Genomic DNA, 26,455 nt, shown 5'->3' on the forward strand with positions numbered 1-26,455 from the left:
AGCAGCAGCAGCATGCTGAAGAAATTGGTTTACCTTTTGGGAAGTCTGGGGTCTTCTGCCACTGTTCAGGTGTTCCCTAGGAGTCGTTCTGCGTGCAGATGCTGTGTTTTTGATGTATTTGTGAGAAGAAAGGCTCCTCTGCTATGTTTAATGTCCCCCAGTCTCATTAGTTCTATATGTCAATTTTATTTTATGGAGTTGACATAGGTAAATTGTTTTTTCTTTGGTTATTTTTCTTCTTTGGTACACCTTTCTGAATTCTGTTGGTTTAATGTTAAAAGACTATAGCTAATCATTATGTCTTGTAACTTTTTTCTCATACTATCCAACTCTTGTCCACTGCATTCAGCAGAAGGGCCCCCAGGCTTACTCTGAAGTTCACTTCAGTCGCTCAGGCATGTCCGACTCTTTTCACCCCATGTACTGCAGCAGGCCAGGCCTCCCTGTCCATCACCAACTCCTGGAGTCTACGAAAACTCATGTCCACTGAGTCAGTGATGCCATCCAATATCTCATCCTCTGTCGTCCCCTTCTCCCACCTTCAATTTTTCCCAACATGAGGGTCACTTCCAATGAGTCAGTTCTTCCCAACAGGTGGCCAAAGTGTTGGAGTTTCAGCTTCAGCATCAGTCCTTTCGATGAATATTCAGGACTGATTTCCTTTAGGACGGACTGATTGGATCTCCTTGCAGTCCAAGGACTCTCAAGAGTCTTCCAACACCATAGTTCAAAAGTATCCATTCTTCGGCTCTCAGCTTTCTTTATAGTCCAGCTCTCACTTCCATACATGACTACTGGAAAAACCGTTACCTTGACTAGATGGACCTTTGTTGGCAGAGTAATGTCCCTGCTTTTCTTTTTTTTTTTTTTTTTTTGTCCCTGCTTTTTAATATGCTGTCTTGGTTGGTCATAACTTTTCTTCCAAGGAGTAAGCATCTTTTAATTTCATGGCTGCAGTCACCATCTACAGTGATTTGGGAGCCCAAGAAAGTAAAACCTGTCACTGTTTCTGCTTTTTCCCCATCTATTTGCCTGAAGTGATACGACCGGATTCCATCATCTTAGTTTTTTGAATGTCGAGTTTTAAGCCAGCTTTATCATTCTCCCCTTTCACCCTCATTAAGAGGCTCTATAGTTCTTCGCTTTCTGCCCTAAGGCTGGTGTCATCTGCATATCTGAGGTTATTGATAGTTCTCCCAGCAATCTTGATTCCAGCTTGTGCTTCCTCCAGCCCAGCATTTCTCATCATGTACTCTGCATGTAAGTTAAATAAGCAGGGTGACAATATACAGCCTTGACATACTCCTTTTCCTATTTGGAACCAGTCTGTTGTTCCATGTCCAGTTCTAACTGTTGCTTCCTGACCTGCATACAGATTTCTCAAGAGGCAGGTCAGGTGATCTGGTGTTCCCAACTCTTTAAGAATTTTCCACAGTTTGCTGTGAACCACACAGTCAAAGGCTTTAGTGTAGTCAATAAAGCAGAAGTAGATGTTTTTCTGGAACTCTCTCGCTTTTTTGATGATCCAGCGGATGTTGACAATTTGATCTCTGGTTCCTCTGCCTTTTCTAAATCCAGCTTGAACATCTGGAAGTTCATGGTTCCTGTACTGTTGAAGCTTGGCTTGGAGAATTTTGAGTATTACTTTACTAGCCTGTGAGATGAGTGCAATTGTGTGATAGTTTGAGCATTCTCTTACTCTTTTTTTTTTTTCATTCTCTTACTCTAATGGGTCTCCAATTTTTGTCAGGGTCCACTCTGCTATTTAGCCTTCTATTATTTTTTTTGAATTTTCATCTTAGTATTTACCCTTTTTTTTTTATAACAAGTTATTTACATATGTTTTATAATTTAAATTTCTTGTCCTTACTATCCTCTTGTATATTATTTAATTCTGAGAACATTAAATCTCATTTTTCATCTTTCTACTGTCTTTTGCTTGAGCAGTTTTTTACAGATTTGTATAAGTTCGAATATGTCAATTTGAAATTTTTTTTCAAAATTTTTCAGAAAATTCAAAAAAATTTTGATTTTTTTTCAGCATTTTTTTTTTCTTCTTTGGGAGAGTAGGTTATTGCCTCTTTTTCAAGTTACTGGATTTCATCTACAGATCTCAGATTGTACAGTCTAAGTAGCTTCAGTGTATTTCCACAGACTGAATGAGTTTTATTTGTTTGTTTAGCAGTAAATACACACCTTAGAGATGAGAGTTTTCCTCCAGTTATTGTTCAGAGGAGAAAATGGGCAGAATATTGAACTTCAGCCAGCTTTGCTTTCCTGAATGTCTCATGATGGCTTCACTTAGGATTTTGTCTCCTATCTCCAGTACCTGTGCCCACTGTTGGAATCGCCCATGTCAGAGTTCCTCCTGTGATAGAATGTGCTCCTGTTCGATTTTAGTTTCATCCAGGCCAAAAAAAAAGCTATTCACCTAAATAGTCAGCTACTCTCATTGGTCTTACAACACACTAATTTTTCTGTTAACTGCCTGTGATCCAGTTCTCCAAAGAACACCATTATCCCAGGGTTTTTAAAGTTCTTTTCTGGTTAAGATAATCATAATCTGGCTGGATTTTGACATTAGTGTATTTCCATCTGCTGTATATCTTCCAGGAAGTTCATAATTGTCCCGGATTTCAGGTGCTCTTTTACTTTTTCTTTTGTCCTTTTTACTTTTTTTTCGTTTGTCCTTTTCAAAGGAGTTTGAGGAGATATGTTTATTCCACTCTCTTCCGTCTTGATTTGTGGCAGTCACATTTCCTTTATTATTGACCGAAAATACCTCTAATCACATGATGCATTCATTTTGAATAACTAATTATGTTTTTCCAAGTTACTATTTTTCAGTTTTCTGTGAAGTTGACCTCATAGTGTGTGGTTAAATTTGTTACCATTATATTTATTTTCACTCAGCCTGATTCCCATAAAAGAGATAACTTCTTATTTTGTTTTCAGTTCAAAATACTTATAGCAGGCATATTTAGAAATGGTCTTCAAACTTGCTGGCATTTTCATCCAGTGAAATGTTGTTACAAAAGCCTTATTCCTTGCTTTTTTTTTTTTTTTTTTTTTACTGTTTTAAGTAGAGGATTGCCACCAGTTGTCATAAAAGATTTAAGGTTTCCATGTTATCTTTTAGAAAGATTCATTTATAGAGGTACTCAAACTCTGTCATTTTAAAGCATCAGTAACCAACTCAATGGACATGAGTTTGAGCAAGATCTGGGAGATGGTAAAGGACAGGGAAGGCTGGTGTGCTGTAGTACATGGGGTCGCAAAGAGTGGGACACAACTGAGAGAGTGAACAACAACAAATGAGAAAAGGAGTTTTAATCTGAAAGCTGAGGCTGATCCCATGCAAGGATGATTTTCATACCCTATCTGACTGAAAGTTTTAGATTCTCAATCATATGCCATTTTTAAAAAGAGTAAGGAGAACATGTCCTAATTCCAATGTCTAATAAGTCCCCTCCTTAGGAAACCTGTCATTTAGTGCTCAACACAAAGTATACTTATGAGAATTGAATATTAACGTAATTTATGGAGTTTCTGCAACAGAGAAAAATAAGAACTGATCTTCTGTATTTCTATGGATATTAATGTTCCCTTGTTTTTTGTTTTTTTTTATTTCAATTGTTTTTTGCCTCTTTATTTTTTTAGTTGAAGGATTCCTTGCTTTTGAGTCATATCATTCTCTTCCTTTCCTCCTTGTTTTTCTTTATCCCCTGTCTTCATATTTAATCTAATAAATATTTATTCAGTATCTCATAGGGACCAGGTGCTTTGTATCCCAAGCAATACAAAGGTGGATAAATAAGCCATGATTTTGACCTTGTCTTTGTGTCTGTGCAAATTAAAGTGGGATTGTAGGTATCAAAAGTGCTATAAACTCTAAAGTGCTATATAAGGCACCATAGAAGTATAGGTAGATACAGAAGTGATTCCATTTAAATCTGCGGTACAGATTTAATGTTTTAAAATTAGCTCTAAAAGCTTTCTGATTGTTGTCTTAAGTACTGAGTATTAAAGTGGAGATAATTTTGCTATTGCAAAAGAAGTCTCCTCAAAGAAAGAACTGTTTTACTAATGAAATTTTGGCTTAACTTTAAAGCTTCAAACATTCCGGGGAGTTTATTAAGTATTAGCACTCTTTTTTTGTAGTTTGTGTATATGCATATGTGTATGCAAAGATCCAATGAGACATTATGTGTGAAAGTGTTTTAAAAACTGTGAAGTGCTATATAAATGTTAAGGTACTGTTACTGTGAAGGGAGACAATGTCAAGAGTGAAATTTGCACAGGGAGGGTGCAGAGCCAGGCTTCTGCGGCCATATTGGGACAGGAAAAGACAGTAGAGTAAGTTTAAACAAAATTATGACTTCCTGTATGGTATATTTGGAAGCACACCAGAATGGACCCCATTTCCAAAAATATCTCTTTGTCTGTAAGCTGCTATGGTATTTGAAATTCAGCTAGGGACATTGTTTTTGTTTGTTGCTAATAGTAGTTAATAGCATGCATTCGAAAGTAGTCTTTTTATAATGCAGGGGTTTAATGCTTGAAAGCAGTTTGCTATATTTTTATTAGCTCATGATAACACATTGAGCTAGGTCTTGGTGATGGTATTTTTATCTTCATCGTCTTTGTCCCTTTTTTATTGATGAGGGAGTAAGGATCATCAGTTGAATAAAGTATTTATCCCATAATCAATGTGTGACAGACTTAACCCAGACCAGTTTGTTCCAACCTATCTTGATGGTTAAACCCCTGTTTGTTAAGCAACTCTTAGACATAGAGAATTTCAAAGTCTGACAGTCCAGTTTCTTTACAGGGCTCCCATGCATTGGTTGAAGAGGCAAATCTTATGGGTTGGAAACAGTTAGGGAAGGTCATAGACAGTGTTTGATTTTAAGTATTAAATTGCCTGGTAAGAGCTTTACTAATTTGGATAAGGAAGAAATCAGTATGGGTTGGTTTAGGTCAGGAAATACTTTGTTAAGAGGTGGGATTGTCCAGTTACTTTAAAAAGTTAGGTAAAAAAAAGAGTAGAAGGCCATTTCAGGGTAGTAAAACATTATGAGGAAAGCCATCATAACTGAAAGTGATGGTAAAATTAATGACATGATATGTTTTAAGGGAAAATACCAGTAATTTCTATTATCAAATGTTTTCCCTGAGCCTCACCAGCTGTGGAAACTTGAACCCTCTTTTGCCAGCTGGAGTCTCCCAGGGAGGCACCCCCATGCCTTTTCTCGGCTGTCATCACCTACCCTGGTACCCGCTTACGAGCTGCTGCCTGACCTCCTGCAGTTCCCAGGCTGTGTGTTCCATCCTCCTTTGGTTGTGAAGGGAAGCCTCTCCCACCATATTCTGCCTTTTCAGAAGGAGTCCCATAGGAGGACTTGGCCCTAGCCGTGTAGGCTTTACCCCCCTTGATTCCCATAGGGCCCTTCTTCCAGGCACGTTGGAGCTGACAAAGTAGATGCATCAGAAATGGGTTCATCTCTCATCTGTTCTCCATCCCCAGCAGAGACCCTCTCTGGACGTTTGCTCTGTTGTCTGACAGCAGACTTCCCCGGTAGCTCAGACTGTAAAGCGTCTGCCTACAACGCAGGAGACCCAAGTTCAGTCCCTGAATTGGGAAGATCTCCTGGAGAAGGAAATGGCAACCCACTCCAGTATTCTTGCCTGGAAAATCCCATGAATGGAGGAGCCTGCAGTCCATGGGGTTGCAAAGAGTCAGACACGACTAAACGACTTCACTTCACTTCACTTGACAGAGGAGCATCTGTGACCCTCTTTGTATTGGTACAGTCCATCATAGGGGTACGATGCAATGTTTTGCCTTGCACTACAAAAGTGAAAGGGAGAGATATTCCATCTGCCTGATAATTCCCCAGGAGCCAAAGCATAGCATGTAACCCAAGCTCAGCCAATCAGATATTGCAGTCTGAGACCCTGATTCTAGAGCAAGAGATCCAGGAGAGAAGAGTGAGTTAGGAACCATGATGACTATGAAAGTGTTCATTTCTCAGCTGTGTCCAACCCTCTGTGACCCCATGGACTGTAGCCCATTAGGTGCCTCTGTCCAGGGCATTTTCCAGGCAAGAATACTAGAATGGGTTGTCATTGCCTTCTCCAGGGGATCTTCCCGACCCAGGGATGGAACCCGGGTCTCCTGCATTACAGGCAGATTCTTTGCCATCTGAGCCTCCAGGGAAGCCCATGATGACTATAACAAGGTTCAGTATTGGTGCCTGTGGCTTATAGCAGTGGTGATACCTTTGCAGAAGCACCGATCTTATAATCGCCTCCTTGGTCCTCTAGCTCTGATATTCCCTGAGTCCTGCTCTTTCAGTTTGCATCTTTCTCTTGCTTCCTTGCAGATTCCACCACACCTGATATCTTTCTAGCAAATGTTAGAAAGATAGAAAGTTAGAGAATGTTCATTTGCTTTAAAAAAACATTTAGCTCAAGCTAGTTTATTATTATTTTTGCAACAATGCACTCTGACTCAAAGCAAAAGACACCGTTGCAGATTTGGCTTATTGAACCATGCTGACTTTTCTTTTCTTGTGCCAGATTCTCCCTAGGAGACCCCAAGTCAGCCCTTCATTTTGCTGTCATCTTCCTCTACCGGCAGAAGTGATATGCTTGCAAATACCTAAACCTCATGAATGCCAGCTGTACTTCTTTTATGAATTTTCCAGCTCACATGTATATTGAGAAGATGATTAGGTACTATTTAAGTTGTGAGGAGAGGGAAAGGACTACCTAATTCCATGTGTTAGGAATTTTGGATTCCTGTTCTGGTTCAGTTATCACCAATATTCTCAGTTAATGCTCATACCAGTGTCATCAAATGGACACAGTGGAAGACTTTGAAATGAAAAAAAAAAATTTTACTGAATTTCTTCAGTAGAAAACTAAGAAAACTTAAGTAATACATCCCTCCTTGTTATCTGATTATTTTCAGATAGTGGTCTTTGAGCCATCTTTAATTACAACTAATTACTAATTTAATTATAACTAATTACAACTTTGAGCCTTCTTTAATCTACAACTCTGTAAATTGTAGATAACTAATAGAAATGCAAATGATTCTTGTCTCTAGATGTACAAATACATTATTCCCTGGTGAGCTAAAATTGGCTTCCTTTGCCCACTATCGAAGAATCCAGGTTTTTGTTCTATTTCTAAGTTTATTTTAGCATTTTTTGCTGCTTTTGTTTATGGTTCTTTGAGCTAGTTTTAACATCTGACTGTTTGTCTCATCAATTAATAAATTAAATATTGTCTTGGACACCTGCATACTGTAAATTCACATGACAGATTTTATCTTGTAAAATAGTGATCCTTTAACAATCTCAGTTTATGAACTAGGAAATATTACACTTTTGGCCCCTAGTGGTAATGAATGGCAGGGGTAAAATTTAAGACCAAATTTTCCAACTTCAAATTCAACAATCTTTTTACAAGAAGGAAGGGAGAAGTAAAACAAGCATCCTATCACTTTTGCCCCTGTAAATTTAGTGTTTTCATGAGCTTTCTGCCTCCAGTGTCTTTATCCTTTATTTTGCTTTACAAACTACTGACAATTACTACTCTGAAGCGCTGCTTTATTCCTTTCTCTTTGGCCGTTTCTCTCAATGGCTTCTAGGGTCAGTTAGAATATTTTGAACTATGGATTTTGGAATTTAATCCTTCCCATTCTAAGAACTGACCCATTGGGAAAAACCCTGATAATTGGAAACACTGAAGGCAAAAGGAGAAGGGGACCACATAGGATGATGAGGTGGTTAGATAGTACCACTGCCTCAGTAGACTTGAATCTGAGCAAATTCTGGGAGACAGTGAAGTACAGGAGAGCCTGGCCGTGCTGCAGTCCATGGAGTTGCAGAGTTAGACACAACTTAGCGACTAACAGCATCATCTTGCCCACATATCCTCCAATATTATCTTACAGGCAACACGCCTTGTATTTGTTTCCTCTGTTGTGAGACCTTCCCCGAAATCCAGTAAACCCTAAAAAGTCATTTCTGATCAAAGTTCACGTCTCCCGTGAAGTTTTTCTGAATCTGTCTGTCATGGAGTCATGGTCCTCTCCTCTAAAGTTACATTAAGAGCATGTGTCCATCCAGCCATTTGACACTCAATCTTGCGGTTGTTTGGGGACATGCGGGCATTTACAAATCATGATTTTAGAGGCAATATGGGGCAGTAAGTAAGAATATAGGCTTTAGAGTGAGGCTGCCAGATTCCGCATTTCAGCTCTGCCACTTCCTCCTTCTGCAACCTTAGGAAAGCCATATAACTTCTCAGTGGTTTGGCTTCTTTACTTCTAAGAGGATAATGAGATTTCCTAACTAGATTATTGTGATGATTACCTGCACTAGTATATGTTGAATACTTAAATGAATACTTCTGGTCCAAAACAAGTGTTGTATAAAACTCTAAGGTAATTATTGACATTATTACTGTTTTACTCATTCTTGACCTATTTCCCAGGTGGAATTTACAGTTATTTGAGGACAGAGAAAATGTTTTTCAGAAACTGTTTTATAGTACTTGTCACAAATTTGATGCTTGGTGTAGGGGAAGCTGTCAGAGGTTTTTATGGGGTTTTATGTGTCAAAGGCAGTGTTTAGACATCATGCAGCAAGGTATTAGAAAAGTTATTGAATCAACTATTAATTCAGTAATTCCAAACAGATGATAGCTTTTTATTAATTTCTAATTAATAAATGTTTTTTCAGTATTCACCATGTTCCAGACATAGAGATCAATCATAGAGATTCAGAGCAAACAAGTAACCCTTCCAGCCTGTAAGGCACTTAGCATCCGTATAGGAAAATTAGTAAGTACATGAACATGAAGTCTTATTTCCACACTGTATAAAGTTTTGCTGACCAGGGTTCTTGGCCTTTCCCAATCATCAGAAAGTTTTTGTTTTTTTTTTTATTGGTTGGAGGCTAATTACTTTACAGTGTTGTAGTGGTTTTTGCCATACATTGACATGAATCAGCCATGGATTTACATGTATTCCCCATCCCGATCCCCCCTCCCACCTCCCTCCCCACCCCACCAATCATCAGAAAGTTTTAAGAGGCCAGAAAAGAAATTCAGGCAAGGCTTTATTGGGCCTTGCTGCAGTAAGGGTTCTGTTTCTTGCTTCCCAAGGGGGAGGCGAGCTAGTTCCTTACAAGGGCTGAGCGTAGGGGTGTTTCCGGGGGTCAGGCTGAGGGGGACGCAGCCTGAGGTGATCTGCCTACCCCTTAGATGGTGCTGAGTGCAGGAGGCAGGCACAGTACCCTGCTCGTTTTTCCTCCCGCACCGCAGAAGTGTCCAGTAAGTTTTTCAGTGCTTTTGTATCTTGTCCATAATGTGTCCCAGCTGCACATGTACGCAGTTATTTTTAGTCCCTTACGGTCTGTTTGTATTCTGCTGCTCCGGGAGATGTTCGTGCATGTGCAAGCGCTGCAGCAAAGGGCCCAGGCCCCAGCCCGTCTCAGTAGGGTATGTGTAAGCGCAAGAGACAGTGGGAAACAAGGGCAGGGACAGAACTGGTTTCTTCAAGGAGGTGATTCTTGAGTCAACCCGAAATAGAAGGCCTTGGAAGTTAAAGGTGTGGGAGTGTTCTAGCAAGCAGGGCACATCTGTAGAGGCCAGACCAACGTGGTAGTCTACAGAACTGCAAGAGGGTAAGTCTTGACTATGGCACAAATAAAGCCGGAGAAGTGATAGGGCTCCATGCCCATAGAAATAGCGTAGACCTTTTCCGGTAGCCAACAGAGAACGTGTGGAGAGCTGAGTCTCTATAATAAATGATCAGGAAGATTTTTAAACCATTGTGATTCTACATTATGCTTTATTTTAATATTACAGAAGTAAAGAAGCTTTGTATGCACACAGTCAGCATGCTAGTGACCCCACAACACAGAGCACCCGAACAATAATAGCAACTAGTGCTAATCTCCACTCACCAGTGGTATCTTCACTGTATTCTTAACAGGGAAATACACCATGCTTTTCTAGGGTAGCTCCCAGAATGTAGAATCCCAAGTAGTTTTTAAGATAAATTAGCTGTATCATTAAGAATGAGGGCTCTGCAGAAATGAGACATGTTTCAGAAAATATAGAAGAGAGAGATAGGATGAGAGGAGTCCCCAGCCAGTCCACTACTTGGAAGAGCCCAAAGTCGTTACCAAGCCTGTAACTGCTCGCCCCCATGACAGGCCGGTGGACCTAGGGATGTGTTGGGGCAAGGAACAGTGACTTTATTTGGAAAGCCAGCAGACCAAGAATGTAGCATCCTGAAGAACCATCTTGCCTGAGTTAGAATTTAGGTTTCCCTTATGCTCAAAGGAAATGGCAACCCACTCCAGTGTTCTTGCCTGGAGAATTCCAGGGATGGGGTCACACAGAGTCAGACACAACTGAAGTGACTTAGCAGTAGCAGTATACACAAAGGGCAGGAGTTTTTGCAAACAGAAGTTCTTAGAGCTGTCCTTGTAGGTCTGTTCATAATGTTCCTGTAAAACTCCAACAAGACAATTGTTATTTTCTGTTATGCAACTTTTTATCTCTGTATGAATGGAAATGTGCTATTTATATCTTTGAGAATAGCCCTTGATAATGGCCTATTCTGTATATTTCAGGCTATAGGCAGCATTCTTAACTTGTAGCAAATGCAGTAGCTTACAGAGGTTAAAGTTAAATAAATTGATCCAATATGGAATCAGATTTGTTCTTCCCTATTACAAAGTCACCAGAACCTCAAAGCAATGGCTGGTGGCAGATGATCATGTAATGAAGACTCACTGACTGATCGACAGTTGCCTATTATTGGCCTCATGATTATGGCAGAAAATTATAAAATGGGAAATGCTGTGGGAAGGGAAGGGTTGACATTTTGAAAGCTGTTTTCATTCCTCTCTCAAATATTTAACTTCTACCGTGTTGCGTGTTCTTGCATGCATTGTCTTGTGTTGTCCTACTAATGTATTAAGTCTGATAGTTGTTCATCACTAATCAGGTTGAAATAAATCATGTTATGTGTTGAACTGAGCTAAATTCGACCCTCTCTTTATTCATCTGACAGGGTGGTTTTAGAACAGTAAGTTCTACAAATGTCAGCACACAAACAAACCTTCATTATAGAAGCAATTCACTAATATTGCATAAATCATGATGAGAAACAAAGGATACTGCATCCTAAGAGGCAAACTTTTCAGTCATATGACAAAAGAATATGCCCTCAAATTTGTAAATATGTATTCACAGCTTGCAATGTTAAAAGTTCTTGTAGCTGCTAGATAGAAATGGTCATTCGTACGATTCATGCAGAAGTGCGCCTAAGCCATTAGTTTCTGGAAACAGTTCACGTGTATATATTATATATTTATAAATGTACATAAAATTTAAAAATTATGTTCATAAATATATATATGTATTTGAATCCCTCAATAATGAATACCGATAGTTTCTAACTCTCAGGAACTGTCTCTTATCCTCATAAAAAAGGCTGTATTCAGCAAAATATGCAAGTCAGTGAGAGTCTTATTGACAAACAGCAGAGGTGGTGATAGGCAAAGTACTGTGTGATGTAGTAGTACTGTATCTATTTAAAAAGGGAGTAGTCGGGCTTCCCTGGTGACTGCCAATGCAGGATACATAGGTTCGAGCCCTGATCTGGGAGGATCCCACATGCTGCAGAGCAGCTGAGCCCTCGCCCCACAAGTATCGATCGGCCTGGACTCTAGCACCCAGGGACCGATACTGCTGAGTCCACGGGCCACAACTAGGGAGCCTGCCAGCCACGCTTCACAGTGAAAGAAGTCACTGCCGTGAGAAGCCGGAGCACAGCTAGAGAGGAGCCGCTGCTCACGGCAACCGGAGAAGAGCCGGCGCAGCAACAAAGGCCCAGCACAGCCAAAATCAACCAATCAATCAATATATCAATCAAGTTTTAAAAAATGAGTAGTCCTGTCTATTTCGATGAGCTTGGTTTTATTCAGCTAATTTCAGGAGTGTTGTTGTTCAGATGCCAAGTCATGTCCAGCTCTTTTCGACCTCCTGGACTGCGGCACGCCAGGCCTCCCTGTCCCTCACTATCTCCCGGAATTTGCCCAACTTAATGGCCATTGAATCCATGATGCCACCCAACCATCTCATCCTCTGTCACTGTCTTCTCCTTCTGCCTTCAGTCTTTCTCAGCATCAAGGTTTTTTCCAATGAATTGGCCATTTGCATCAGGTGGCCATAGTATTGGAGCTTCAGCTTCAATATCAGTCTTTCCAGTGAATATTCAGGGCTGATTTCATGATCTAGTGCCACAGTTAATAATGAAGAAGTTCAAAGTAGGATCTCTTAAAAAAACTATTTTACTATAAACTCTCATGTGATATGAATACTTTATACATATTTTTATTATGGAACTGAGGAATATAATATCAATGCATTACTAAGGCTTCTTATTTTTTTAACAGCTGGTTAATCAAATTATTCCTTACATTTTCCCAGAAACTAATTTAAAACCTCTTTCAGAGATACAAGTAAATGATTAAAAATAAAATCAGTTCCCCAGACTCATTCGTGGTTGCCTGGGGGGATCAGAGGAGGAGAGGGATGGACTGGGAATTTGGGGTTGGATACAGACTCTTACATATAGGGTGGGTAAGTGACAGAGTCATAGCATAGCACAGGGAACTATCTAATCTCCTGTGATAAATGATAATAAAAAAGAATATATATTAAAAATGTATATATGTATAAAACTGAGTCACTTTGCTCTTCAGCAGAAATTAGCACATTATAAATCACCTATGCTTCAATAAAGTAATATAAAATCAGTTTCCACATTAAAATAAAAACTAAACCAAAAAATGGGTGAAATAAATAAAAGAAAATAACATTAAGCCCCAAGGATCAGCTTGACAGAAAAGACCATCTTGAGAATTTGACAAATGTGGTTCAAAATTATATCCAAATCATATATTAAGCACAAATAACTTGTAGGTTTTAATTTTTTTGGATATTTATTTCTAAAGATGATTTAGTAATAATTAATAATAACCTATTTAATGAATAAACGTTACTAAAATCTTATATTCTGAAAAAAATTGCATGTCTTAAAATTTACTGAAAATCTAAATAATATGGCACCCAAGGAAAGTTACAAGTTTTTATTACACAGACAGTTGAGTTTCCCACTTCGTTTCCTTTCTGGAAGAATGATTAAATGGGGAGGTATAATCAGTGTTTGAAACTCCAGTACTTTGGGCATCTGATGCGGTGAGCTGACTCGTTGGAAAAGACTCTGATGCTGGGAAAGATTGAGGGCAGGAGGAGAAGGGGACAACAAAGGATGAGATGATTGGATGGCATCACCGACACAATGGAAATGGGTTTGTGTGGACTCCAGGAGTTGGTGATGGACAGGGAGGCCTGGTGTGCTGCAGTTCATGGGGTCTCAAAGAGTTGGACATGACTGAGTGACTGAACTGAACTGAACTGGACTGAATCAGTGTTATACTTAGCTAGTGATCCTTTTCAGTTTTACTTACGGTTTTTAAGCTGTTAGAGTAATATCAGTTCAGCTTCATCTTTATCAACTGGTTATTTTTATAGGTTTGATTTAACCCTGCAGTATGTACTAATGTTGGCCTTCCCTGGTGGTTCAGCTCGTAAAGAATCCGCCTGCAGTGCAGGAGCCCCTGGTTCAATTCCTGGGTCGGGAAGATCCCCTGGAGAAGGGACAGGCTACCCACTCCAGTATTCTTGGGCTTCCCTGGTGGCTCAGCTGGTAAAGAATCCACCTGCAATGCTGGAGACCTGGGTTCAATCCCAGGGCATGCAACCCACTCCAGTATTCTTGCCTGGAGGATCCCATGGACAGAGGCGCCTGGCGGGCTACGGTTCATGGGTTGCAGAGAGTCAGACAGGACTGAGCGACCAAGCACAGCACAGCATGCACGTAATGTTACTCTCTAGAAACAGTAGTTTGGCGTTTTGTGAAGAGGCAGTGACTGAGCGGTTCCGCCTGTGTTGTAGACCTCTAGCAGCCGTCGACTTCTCCGTGTAGAACCCGGGAGCAGGAGATTCAGAATCGAGTCTCTCCTCCTTCCCCACTCCTGGTTACAAGTCACTTGAAATACGTAAGTTAGTAGAACTTGCTTGAGGGTGGCAAGGCAAGCCCCATCCCTACTCACTGGAACTCAGCTTTGGTATTTATCCTCCCTTCCCCACCCTTCCAGAACCCACACATTCCCATTCCAAAACTGATTTTGAAGAGGTTTTTAACATAATGTTGCAACTTGATGAGTACTGTGGCAGCTTTACAGTGAGATTTGTCTTGACCTTCAGCTACATTTTTCAGCTTTGTGAGGCACCTTGTCATCAAAGACAACGGCCAGCAGTGTGACCCACAAGACAGCAGACACTGTTCCGTGAGCTCTCGTGTATTCATGGGATTCTCAGTACTCTGTGTTCAAGGAATCTGATGTGGAGGCAGTCTTCTCAGAATATGGCAAACCCGGGCTTCTCTGTTCGTAAGGGCTTTCCCTTCATTGAGTGTGTTAATGAGAGACATGTCCGTGCTGCTGTGGCAGGAGTGGATGGCAGAACGACAGCTGGTTTTAGATTCTATCCTGGCTACAGAACCAGAAGCGAACCCAGGAAAAGCCGGTGTGAAATAACATGCAGCGGAGATGCAGCTCCTCTTCTGACTTGGACTGTGACTGTCATGGGTTTACAATGACGGGCGGTACCGTTATCTAGCAGAGTTTCCTTCTCCTCCTGTTCCTCCCGCTGTAGTGCCCTCAGAACGCCAGCATGCATCAAGAAACACCTCACGAAGGGGCACAAGCCGCTTCGATTCTAAGAGCATCCAGTGGGAATCTTCTTCTAAGTCTGGAAAGTGGAAAGCAGATGACTGTCAGACCCTGAAGATGGAGTTGACCCAGATGAAACAAAAAGTGGATTGTCTGCTGGAAAGCCTAGAAAAAACTGAAAAGGAATGGAGCAGACAGGTAGTAGAGATGAAGGATGCAGTGTCAGAAGCGGGGCAGAGCAGCAGAAGAGAGATGAGACTCATGTGAAGGTGCAGTCTGAAGATGACTCTGTGGAGGAGGGACGACCACTGGGTGATGATGGTGATGACGACTGAGTGGTGACCACTGGAGGTGACCACGGATGATGGAAAGAGGCTGGAAAGTGGAGAATGACCATGGAGGAGCGTTAGCGGCAAGAATGACTCTTAGGCACATAGTGGAGTTTGGAAACCTTGTCCTGTTTTTCTTTACTAAGCACTTGTCTAAGACTAACATTTTCACCAGATCCTCTCTCATAGCACTTTCAGAACATGCCTCTCCCATAACACTTTCAGAACACGCTCACTGTTCTCCCCATCCTAGTCCTCCCATGTCCATCAATTCATACTGCCCTGAACCTGGCCCCATTTCCATTTCCTTTCGTGCTCTAAGAAGTTACACTAAGTCTTAACCGGTAATTTTTGCTTTGAATTTTGATACCTCTTTATGACTTAACAGTAAAAAGGATATATGGATTTTATCAACCGTCTCCCAGATAACCTCCTGTTATGCAGGGAGTGCAGTTCTTTCCATTTGTACAGTAGCTCAGTAGTTGCCTCCCTAACTACAGAGATAATCTCCTTAGTTGATTATCACCTCAGAGTGGCTTTGAGTTAGAGGTGTGTGTGTCAACCCCATGTAATAGTGCTCTGTGGCCTTGCTCACCACAGATGGAACAGTGTGTTTTTTCAGATGCACCCTCTAGAAAAGTAAACAGTGTAATGGACTTAAGATTTGTTTTCTAAAGTTGATACTGTGCATTATTTTTGTGAACAGATTCATGTTTGGGACATGTTTTTTTTCCTCTCACAATACACAAGTCCTTATTAAACCAGGAATTGGGAGAAAACAAAACAAAAAGCAAACAGTAGTTTGCCCTTTAAATTAAAAACAAAAACAAACAATAAACAAACAACTTTGAGATGTTACTTTCCCAAACCATTAACTTGCACATTGAAATTTCATTGTTGAAATTCTTTCCCTAAAATTGTGCTGTTTAATCAACTTTTTTACCCTCAGGTTACACTCAGTAGGACTTTCCTTAGCTCAAACGGTAAAGAATCTGCCTGCGATGCAGGAGACCAGAGTTTGATCCCTACGTCCAAAAGATCCCCTGGAGAAGGGAATGGCAACCCACTCCAGTATTCTTGCCTGGAGAACTCCATGGACAGAGAAGCCTGGTGGGCTACAGTCCATGGGGTGGCAAACAGTAGGACACAGCTGAGTGACTAACACATGCAGACAATAGGTGTCTAGAATAGCTTCAAGAATGTAAGCAAAAGTATAATATAATTAGCAATTATTCTCCTAAAAATGTATATTACACACTCAGGTGCTGCCGACAGTATTTTTATTACAGTGCATTTAATTCCTCTCCAGTTCTTTGTTTCCATCTAATTAGTTTTCAACATTTAAAGTTCCACAAATATTGTTTAAGGGCCAATTACGTTCCATTGTGTTATTTAATCTTACATTCTCTCCTCTGAGGATATTAGCATGTTTGCTTTGCAGATAAAAAAATTAGCAATGTTAAATGATTGTTACCTAAGTGACAGGGAGGTAAAGGTAATTGAATGTAAAGTTTTCAACAGTTGTAGCTTGGTTGGTAAAGAATCTGCCTGCAGTGCAGGAGACTGGGTTTGATCTCTGGGTCGGGAAGATCCCCTGGAGAAGGAATGGCAACCCACTCCAGTATCCTTGCCTGGAAAAATCTCATGGACAGAGGAGCCTGGTGGGCTACAGTCCATGGGGGTCGCAAAGAGTTGGGCACGACAGCGTCTAACATTTCACTTCACACTTCAATATAGCATCCCACCAACGGCTACAATTAGCACAATTCCTCATAGTTTGTCCTTAGTGGACACCATTCAATTCAATCTCAATCAATTAAAATCTCAATTTTTATGTCAACACTCCTAGGCCACACACCTTAATTTAATCTGTTTGGGCCTTGAAGAGCTGTGCCCCCTAATACTATCTATTTAGTTCTCAGTTCAAGACAGAATAAGTCCAGGATGTCTGAACTCGCCCACATCAAAACACAAGTTTCTTCTCACTAGGCTCCATTCTATTTTCCCTTTAAATGCTTCACTTAGATTGTTACTCGGGATAACAAATTGATTGCTTTTACACAAGGCCATTGAATGTTAATTTATGTTTCCAGGAAAACAATTCATTAAAATTCCTTTCTTTTCTAAAACAAAATGAACTAGGAGGTCAATTCATAGGGTTTGATGGATGGATGCAGCAGTAATTTTAAAGGTAAAAACTGACAATATCAATTTCATTAACATATCTCCTGTGCCAAATTAGTAAGTTAAGATAATTGGGTAAGAAGAAAAAAATGTCTTTCTTGAGTCAGAGTTGGAAGTGCAGGCAGGCTTCCTGAGAAGGGCGACCATATGTCCAGTTTCTGCCCAGGGCAGTCCCGGCTTATGCCTGTTGTCCCGTCACTCATTCTAGTTTAACATCTATCCAGAGTTTTTAAGGACATGATTTTATTATTTATTTTATGAAGATGAGCTGGGTTGTGTTTGATGGATTTTTGCTTTGCTTGTAGCTTCTGCCATAATCTGGTCTGTAGTTTGTGAGGTCCAGATGCAATGAAGCACCGGGTGCAATGAAACTTCTGGTTAAAGGTGAAAGACAATGACCAGCCTATCTCTCTATTCCTAATACTTTCCAGCTTCAGCTTCTCTTCAAAGCCTGCATGTATTGTGCTTGCTAAAACAGAAAGCTTTCTGACCTCAAGACTAGGTACAGCTAACTCCTTCTCTGACAGATTCACAAAGCTGCCAGGTCACAGGAAATGGGGGAAGTTTTGTCTGTGGTTTGGTAAATGTGTACTGAAAACAGAGGGTGAGTAATCAAATTCCTAGAGAGTAGTCTATAGTATTTTTGTCATTTATTGGATGGTTTATGTATGTATGCATACAACTGTTTGCATGGCTCAGAAAAGCATTTTTATTTGGGAATTAAGCCCCTTTTACCAGCAGTAACAGAAGAAAATATGAAATGATTGTTTAATGAGATGTTAGGTACCAGATTTGCAGTTCTTTTAAATATGTAACTTGTACAGAGTTTGTTGATATTTCCAGTCCATTATGGAGACTGTATATGTGTCACTAACCACAGGACCACCAGAAGATGCAAATTTGCTGAAGTACTAGAGTCCTCTTCAAATTCTGTTTGCTTCAAAATTAGTTAGAAATTTAGAATCAAAGTAATCAAAAGAATGGAGTGGTGAAAATATTCATGTTTTGAAAAGGTGACAAACTAATTATTGCAGACTATACTTGCAAACAGGAATATATTGAATTAGATCCTCACAAAAGGAAAAACTAAACAAATGGCAGAGCTCAACTGGTATAAAAGAATTAACTTTGGAATTTTGTAATTGCATTTTGAAATATCTTTAATTATGGGAAATTATTTCCTTGGCACTCCTTCTTGATTGAATATATTTATGTATTTTGAAGTACTTAAATTTTTCTATACATTCAAAAGAATCATAATGTATTATATGTATTATAATGATGTATTATATAAAAATGTCTGGCACAGACATATAAATGAAGGCATAAACCCCCAATAGCTATAAGAATGTTTACATGTTTCAATTTAAAAATATTAAAATCAAGAATATACTTCATGTAGCATGATTTGCTTTTAGTTTACAAGGTATGTTAACACTTACAGTGATAATTTTTTCACTTAAAAATTTAGTGGTGTACCTAATTATTAGATGAATGCAGATCAAAACTACACCTGGACATTACCTCACACTGGTCAGAATGGCCACCATAGAAAGTCTAAATAACAAATGCTGGAGAGGATGTGGAGAAAAGGAGAAACTTCTACACTGTTGGCGGGAATATAAGTTAGTGCAGCCAGTATGGAAAGCAATATCGAGGTTTCTCAGAAAACTAAGACTGGAATTTCCATGTGATCCAGCAATCCCACTCCTGAGCATATACCTGGACAAAACTATAATTCTAAAAGAAACACGCACCTCTAGGCTTATAGCAGCACTATTCACAATGGCCAAAACATGGAATCAACCGAAATGTCCATGAAAGTGAAAGTCGCTCCATTGTGTCCAACTCTTTGTGACCCCATGGACTATACAGTCCACGGGATTCTCCAGACCAGAATACTGGAGTGGATAGCCTTTCCCTTCTCCAGGGGATCTTCCCAACCTAGGGATCGAACCCAGGTCTCCCGCATTGCAGGTGGATTCTTTACCAGCTGAGCCACAAAGGAAGCCCTAGTGTCAGTAGACAGATAAGTGAATAAAAAAGATGTGGTGCATGTATACAATGGAATATTACTCAGCCATGAAAAAGAATGATTTAATGCCATCTGCAGCAACATGGATACAGCTAGAGAGTATCATACTGCGTGAAGTAAGTTTGAAAGAGAAAGACAGGTACCACATGACATCACTTAGATGTGATACCTAAAATACGACACAAGTGAGCCTATGTGCAAAGTGGAAACAGAATCACAGGCATACAGATCAGACTTGTAGTTGCTAAGCAGGGACGGGGAAGGGAGAGGGATACACTGGGAATTTGGGATTGGTAGATACAAACTATTAATGCTACACTTCGAGTGGGCAGACAACAAGGCCCTACTGTATAGTGCATGGATCTATATCCAATCTCTTGGGATAAACCATAATGGAAAAGAATATTAAAAAAAAAGAATGTGTATAAATAAATACATATATATATGTAAAACAGAGTCACTTTGCTATACAGCAGAGATTACAGCACTATAAATCAAATATACTTCAATAAAAAAATTATGGTGTAACAAAAAAGAGCCAACTGAAATGTCCATGATTTTTGTGTATTATTTATAAACTTCATCTTGGTAGATGTGAGCAGGTAATTTTACAGAAAAAAAAATAGGACCATATAGAAAAGTGCATTTTCCAAATAATACTATAGATTAGAATCTGTTTAAAGTTCCTAAATATGTGCATAAATGATTTTCTGCTTATGTTGTTTCTAAACGTATTTCTCTTGGTAAGATTTTATAGAGCTTTACAAGGCTTAAAAAAAAAATTCTGAACTACTTCAGTGTATATTTTCTAGAATCAAAAATAGTCTCTGATAAAAGCAGTACAACGGTCAAAATCTGGAAATGGAGTATTTTGGTATTATGTACTGCACAAGAAATGTGCTGCTGTTATTTTTCAGAAAATTTTATTTTGAAAATAGTTGCTGAATGTTTAATGCTGTTTAGTACTTCACTAGTGTATTATTTATTTGTCTTCATAGCTGGTTTATTTATTCCTGGCTGCACTGGGTCTTCGTGGCCGTGTGTGGGCCTTCTCTAGGTGCAGTGAGTAGGGGCTGCTCCTTGCTGCGGTGGGCGGACTTCTCACGGCCGTGGCCCCTCTTGCTGCAAAGCACAGGCTCTTGGGCTCACGGCTTCAGTTGCTGCAGCTCTTGGGCCCTCGAGTGGGATCTCGGTAGTTGTGGTGCATGGGCTTAGTTGCTCTGCAGTGTATGAAAACCCCCCAGACCAAGAATCGAACCCTGATCCCCTGCACTGGCAGGCAGACTCTTATCCACTGGACCATCAGGGAAGTCCACCTCACCAGTATATTAAAACATAGCTGTCCACAGTTAATTAGATATTTTAAAAATTAAATAGTTTAGTTATTGTTATTGCTCCCATTGACTGTTAAATATACTGTGATTCGCATGATAAATTATATGGCTTCTTGCTCACGTCTAAAGGGCATATGGACATTGCCCAGATAAGAGCAGGGAGGAGAGGGCGTTCCGGGAACTTGATTCTGCTTGAGGCTGCTACTCTGTATTTCTGTGTCTCCTCTTTGTCTTTAGCGTTTGCCTTGGAAACGGGATTCCACCAGCTACCACGGCCTCTCTCTGAAATGGGACAGTTTGAGAGGTGGCTGCACAGATGCCTTCAAAGATGTCAAGCACCAGTTGTCTTGAGATTGTAAACTGATAGTTTTAAACTATGGCACCCTGTTCCGCAAATAAAGGGTTCTAAAGAGGATTAAAAAAATAACCCCGTATTATCACACAAGTGATTATCAGGTTTTCTTTCCTTTTAAAATTCATAATTTGGGTAAAATAAATTTTAAAAATGTTTAATAAAAACATTTTTAACTCTTTGAGAGGACAAATTGGTATTGGGCAGGAGAGTCATACATAACTGTCAATGGGAATTGGAGGAGGTCTTCACTTCAGGCATTATAAGTGAAAGCAAGCTGCTTTAATGACCGTCAAAAATGATGAAATATTCATTGAAATGCTCCAGATTCTTTGCACTTGTTCTTCTTAAGGCTTGTCAAAATGAAGGACAAATATATAATATGTATACAAGCAAAGCAAGTAATGAGGTACTATAAGTGTTTCCTAGCTCTATTAATAAGTAGATGGCCAAAAGAGATCAAAAGAGAAATCAAGAGAAGATAGTATTCAATCTGTCCATCCACTCTTCTATCTGCCCATCCCCCTACCCACCACTCAGTTATTCATATGTTCAACTAATAGTTCATGGGTGCATATTTTTGGCATATTTCCTTGTCAAAGAATTACAAAAACCTGACCCTGATCTTAAGGTGCTTTCAGTCTAATGCAGGGATTCAAATTGAGTAGATATATTTTAGTGTGGCTAGGAGATTTCTGCTTATATGCTAGTACGTTGGAGTGAGATGAGTTATTTTCTGAGAACTTAGATATTTAATATCTTAATAGTTACACTTTATGCTAGTAAAATGCTCATCCTTGGGTAAGTATAATCTGCACTTAACACTTCTACTTCATTTAAACAAATTTTTAAAGTATCTTGCAATTGTTTTATTTATTTATTGGCCATGCATATGAGATCTTAGTTCCCCAGTCAGGGATTGAACCCAGGTACCTTGTGTTGGAAGCACAGAGTCTTAACCACTGGACCTCCAGGGAAATCCCCACTTAAACAAATTTTTATTGATTACTTATGACATGGGCACAGGAGTACAGAGAAATCTGATAAAACAGCATCCTTGAACATGAACAAAGAAGGTGTAATAATAATAATAATAGTCATAATTTGAAAATAACCATGCTCATGCTCTGGGAAGACAGAGAAGGGGCATCTAATATGACCTTGGTCTGAGAGCTGGGAAGGGGGTGACAGTGTCAGGAAAGACTTCTGGGGAGAATCTTTTAAGAATGCATGAAAATTAACCATGTAAGAGAAGGAATCAAATTGCCAACATCCATTGGATCATTGAAAAACCAAGAGAATTCCAGAAAAACATTTACTTTTCCTTTATTGACTACACCAAAGCCTTTGACTGTGTGGATCACAACAAACTGTGGAACATTCTGAAAGAGATGGGAATATCAGACCACCTTACCTACCTCCTGAGAAATCTGTATGCAGGTCAAGAAGCAACAGTTAGAACTGGACATGGAGCAATAGACTGGTTCCAAGTCAGGAAAGGAGTACGTCAAGGCTGTATATTGTCACCCTGCTTATTTAACTTATATGCAGGGTACATCATGAGAAATGCTGGGCTGGAGGAAGCATTGAGTAGAGTTCCCTGTGCTGTATAGTCAGTTCTCATCAGTTATCTATTTTATGCATAGTAGTGTATCAGTCCCAGTTCATCCACTTCCCCTTTTCCCTTTTGGTGACCATACATTTGTTCTCTATGTCTGTTTCTCTATTTCTGCTTTGCAAATAGGTTCATCCAATTTTTTAGATTCCACATATTTGCATTAATATACCTTGTTTGTTTTTCTCTTTCTGACTTATACTTCACTCTGTATGACTCTAGGTCCATTCATGTTGCTGCAAATGGTACAATTTTGTTCCTTTTTATGGTTGAGAAATATTCCATTGTTATCACACCACATCTTTATCCATTCCTCTGTGGACATTTAGATTGCTTCCATGTCTTGGCTATTGTAAATAGTGATGTTATGAACATTGGGGTGCATATATCTTTGGGAATTTTTTTTTCTGGATATATGCCCAGGAGGTTGATTTTTTGAGGTGGGGATTCATGATGCCTGAATTACCTCCAGGCTGATAGGCAGACAAATGAATGTACAAACCTGAAGTTCCGTGAAGAAGTTGGTCTTCAAGGGAGCATTTGAGTGTTAGCTTAACGTGAGGCTGGAGGTATATAGACACATAGCAAGGCAGTTGACAATTGAACCTTTGAGAACATACAGAAATAGAGGAGTAGAAGTCAGGAGAGAAACAATCAAAGACATGGAATGGTCAGGGGCGAGAGATGAGCTCGTGAAGTATGCTAGCGCATCTGCCAAAGGAACTTTTCAGGAAGGAATCTGTCTTAGTAACAGTGCTGCACCAAGGCATGCTCAGATACGAAGTGAGAAGTGTGCCTGGACACGGCAGTCAGTGTAAGAGAAAAATGCAGGACGTCAGTGGAGGCAGTGCTATTCTTCTCTGTAAACTTGATGGCTGGCTGCTCAAAACAATGTTCGTGAGATGAGTGAAAGAATGAACAAGTAAATTACATTGCTTTATACTGAATAAAGAACCTTTATTGAGAATATATTAATAGAAGCAGGTCTCTGTGCCTAGAGTCTTACAATGATCGTTGGCTGGAGTATGATATCAAATATCATGTCTAAGGAAGTAGAGATTATTAATGCTTCTCCCTTAATTACTTCATAGTGCTATAAATTAATCTGTTGATGTCTATGAAGTATTTTGAGACTCTCAGAAATAGGCATTGCAGGGATGTATTTTTTGTTCCTTTTCATGCTAATATGCACAAATAGCTGAATTATGCCAGTGGCAAAACAAGTCCAATGTGTAAATTGACTCATTTAATTTATAAATGATCATTTGTATGTTCTGAAATATGCCAAGTTGTGCCTACAATGCTATGAATAGCTGTCTCCAAAAATGTAAAAAATAGATATAATACTCATCACCACCTTAATTCATTCTGGATACCAAAGAGGGGGGAAAGTTGTCTTGCATGATATTTAAATGTAATTGATATGGATTTCAAAATTATTTTCTTTTACAGGTAGTTCAGTATATTCGACATATTTAAAATCAACTGGCAATTCTACTAAGATTTTTTTAAGATAAGAAAATAGTTACAGATGAATTTAATAAAACTCTAGCATGTATAGCCTTTGCCTGTTTATCTTTTTATTTCACAAGTTGAGAGTTAAATGCTAAATGCTACAGAACTTAATTTCTCTAAATTCAATCACAGTTTAAGAAAATTAGTCATTTACTCCTCTTGTTAATGCAATGAGAAAGGAATAGGGCAAAAGTTGCCCAGCTTGAAAAGCTCTATGTTACGTTTTTACTCATAAGGGAATACTTTATTCTTTGTATTTACTCTCAAGAGCATTCACAGTTAGTGATTCACATGTCATTATTTTTATTCCTATTGTGCATTTGCAGTATAAAGCAAGATATTGTGAATTATTGGGTCAAAAATTGTTGGATGCTCAGTTCAGTTCAGTTCATTTCAGTCACTCAGTCGTGTCCGACTCTTTGTGACCCCATGAATCGGAGCACGCCAGGCCAACTCCCGGAGTTTACTCAAACTCATGCCCATGGAGTCAGTGATGCCATCCAGCCATCTCATCCTCTGTCGTCCCCTTCTCCTCCTGCCCCCAATCCCTCCCAGCATCAGGGTCTTTTCCAATGAGTCAACTCATCGCATGAGGTGGCCAAAGTATTGAAGTTTCAGCTTCAGCATCAGTCCTTCCAATGAACACCCAGGACTGATCTCCTTTAGGATGGACTGGTTGGATCTCCTTGCAGTCCAAGGGACTCTCAAGAGTCTTCTCCAACACCACAGTTCAAAAGCATCCATTCTTCGGCGCTCAGCTTTCTTCACAGTCCAACTCTCACATCCATACTTGACCAGTGGAAAAACCATAGCCTTGACCAGACAGACCTTTGTTGGCAAAGTAATGTCTCTGCTTTTTAATATGCTATCTAGGTTGGTCATAACTTTCCTTCCAAGGAGTAAGCATCTTTTAATTTCATGTCTGCAGTCACCATCCGCAGTGATTTTGGAGCCCGAAAAAATGAAATCTGACACTGTTTCCACTGTCTCCCAATCTACTTCCCATGAGGTGATGGAACCAGATGCCATGATCTTAGTTTTCTGAATGTTAAGCTTTAAGCCAACTTTTTCACTCTCCTCTTTCACTTTCATCAAGAGGCTTTTTAGTTCCTCTTCACTTTCTGCCAGAAGGGTGGTTTCATCTGCATATCTGAGGTTATTGATATTTCTCCTGGCAATCTTAATTCCAGCTTGTGCTTGTCCAGCCCAGTGTTTCTCATGATGGACTCTGCATATAAGTTAAATAAGCAGGGTGACAATATACAGCCTTGACATACTCCTTTTCCTATTTGGAACCAGTCTGTTGTTTCATGTCCAGTTTTAGCTGTTGCTTCCTGACCTGCAGCCTTGCTTAGGGAGATGCATTGTCAACAGTTGCAGGAGACACAGGAGAAGTGAGGGCTGTCTGTTCATTCCAGGTGTCGAGGACAGAGGTCACAGACGGCAGCTGCATGCTTGCTCAGGACCCGAGCAGAGCCATCAGTGGGAGACCTTTCCTGTCACGTGTCTCCACTCCTGTTTCTCACTATCTCTGCAGCCTGGGTTGGAAGGGCGCCAGAGCCTTGGGCTCTGATACCCAGGAAGAGAGCCCTGGGTCAGCCCCGGCGAGAGGCAGGCTGAGCGATTTGGCTCGGGAGCTCTGCCTTCTAGGCTCGCTTTGCCCAAACAGCTCGGAGACACTTTACGTTCCTTTCTGGTTTTCTCTTCTGTGTACAGTACAGTTTGAACTAGGTGGTCTCTGAGATCGCTCTCTGTTCTAACGAAAGTCTGTTTTAAAATTTCCCATTTCTTCTTCAGAAAGCATTCTGTGGGTAAGGAAACCTGCCATCACCTTTTAAAAACACTTAATTGGAGGATAATTGATTTGCAGTGTTGTGCTGGTCTCTGCCATCCAGCCGTGTGAATCAGCCGTAATTATGCATATATCCTCTCCCTCTTAGCCTGCCCTTGCTGCGCCCCCCACCCCATCCCACCCCATCCCACCCCATCCCTCCCCCAGCTCATCGCAGAGCACAGGCTGAGCTCCCCGTGTTTGTTACACGGCAGCCTCTCACTAGCTGTCTGTTTCAGACACGGTCGTGTATATATATCACTGCTACACGCTCAATGCGTCTCATCCTCCCATTCCCCTGGTTGGTCTACAGATCCTTTCTCTACGTCTGCATCCCTCTTGTTGTCCTGCAAACAGGTCCAACAGTACCATTTTCCGGATTCCATCTCTATGTGTTTGTATATGACATCTGTTTTTCTCTTTCTGACC

General features: G+C 40.0%; 1 protein-coding gene and 1 pseudogene across 1 annotated transcript in view; both read left to right on the plus strand.

Moving 5' to 3' along the window:
* Positions 1-26,455, plus strand: part of KCNH8 (potassium voltage-gated channel subfamily H member 8) — a 445,541-nt gene that overhangs the window by 64,897 nt on the left and 354,189 nt on the right. The gene's annotated exons all lie outside the window — the stretch shown is intronic.
* On the plus strand, positions 9,400-15,166 carry LOC136173519 (heterogeneous nuclear ribonucleoprotein C-like; annotated as a pseudogene).

Source organism: Muntiacus reevesi, chromosome 8, assembly GCF_963930625.1.
Source record: "Muntiacus reevesi chromosome 8, mMunRee1.1, whole genome shotgun sequence".
Classification (NCBI taxonomy): Eukaryota; Metazoa; Chordata; class Mammalia; order Artiodactyla; family Cervidae; genus Muntiacus; species Muntiacus reevesi.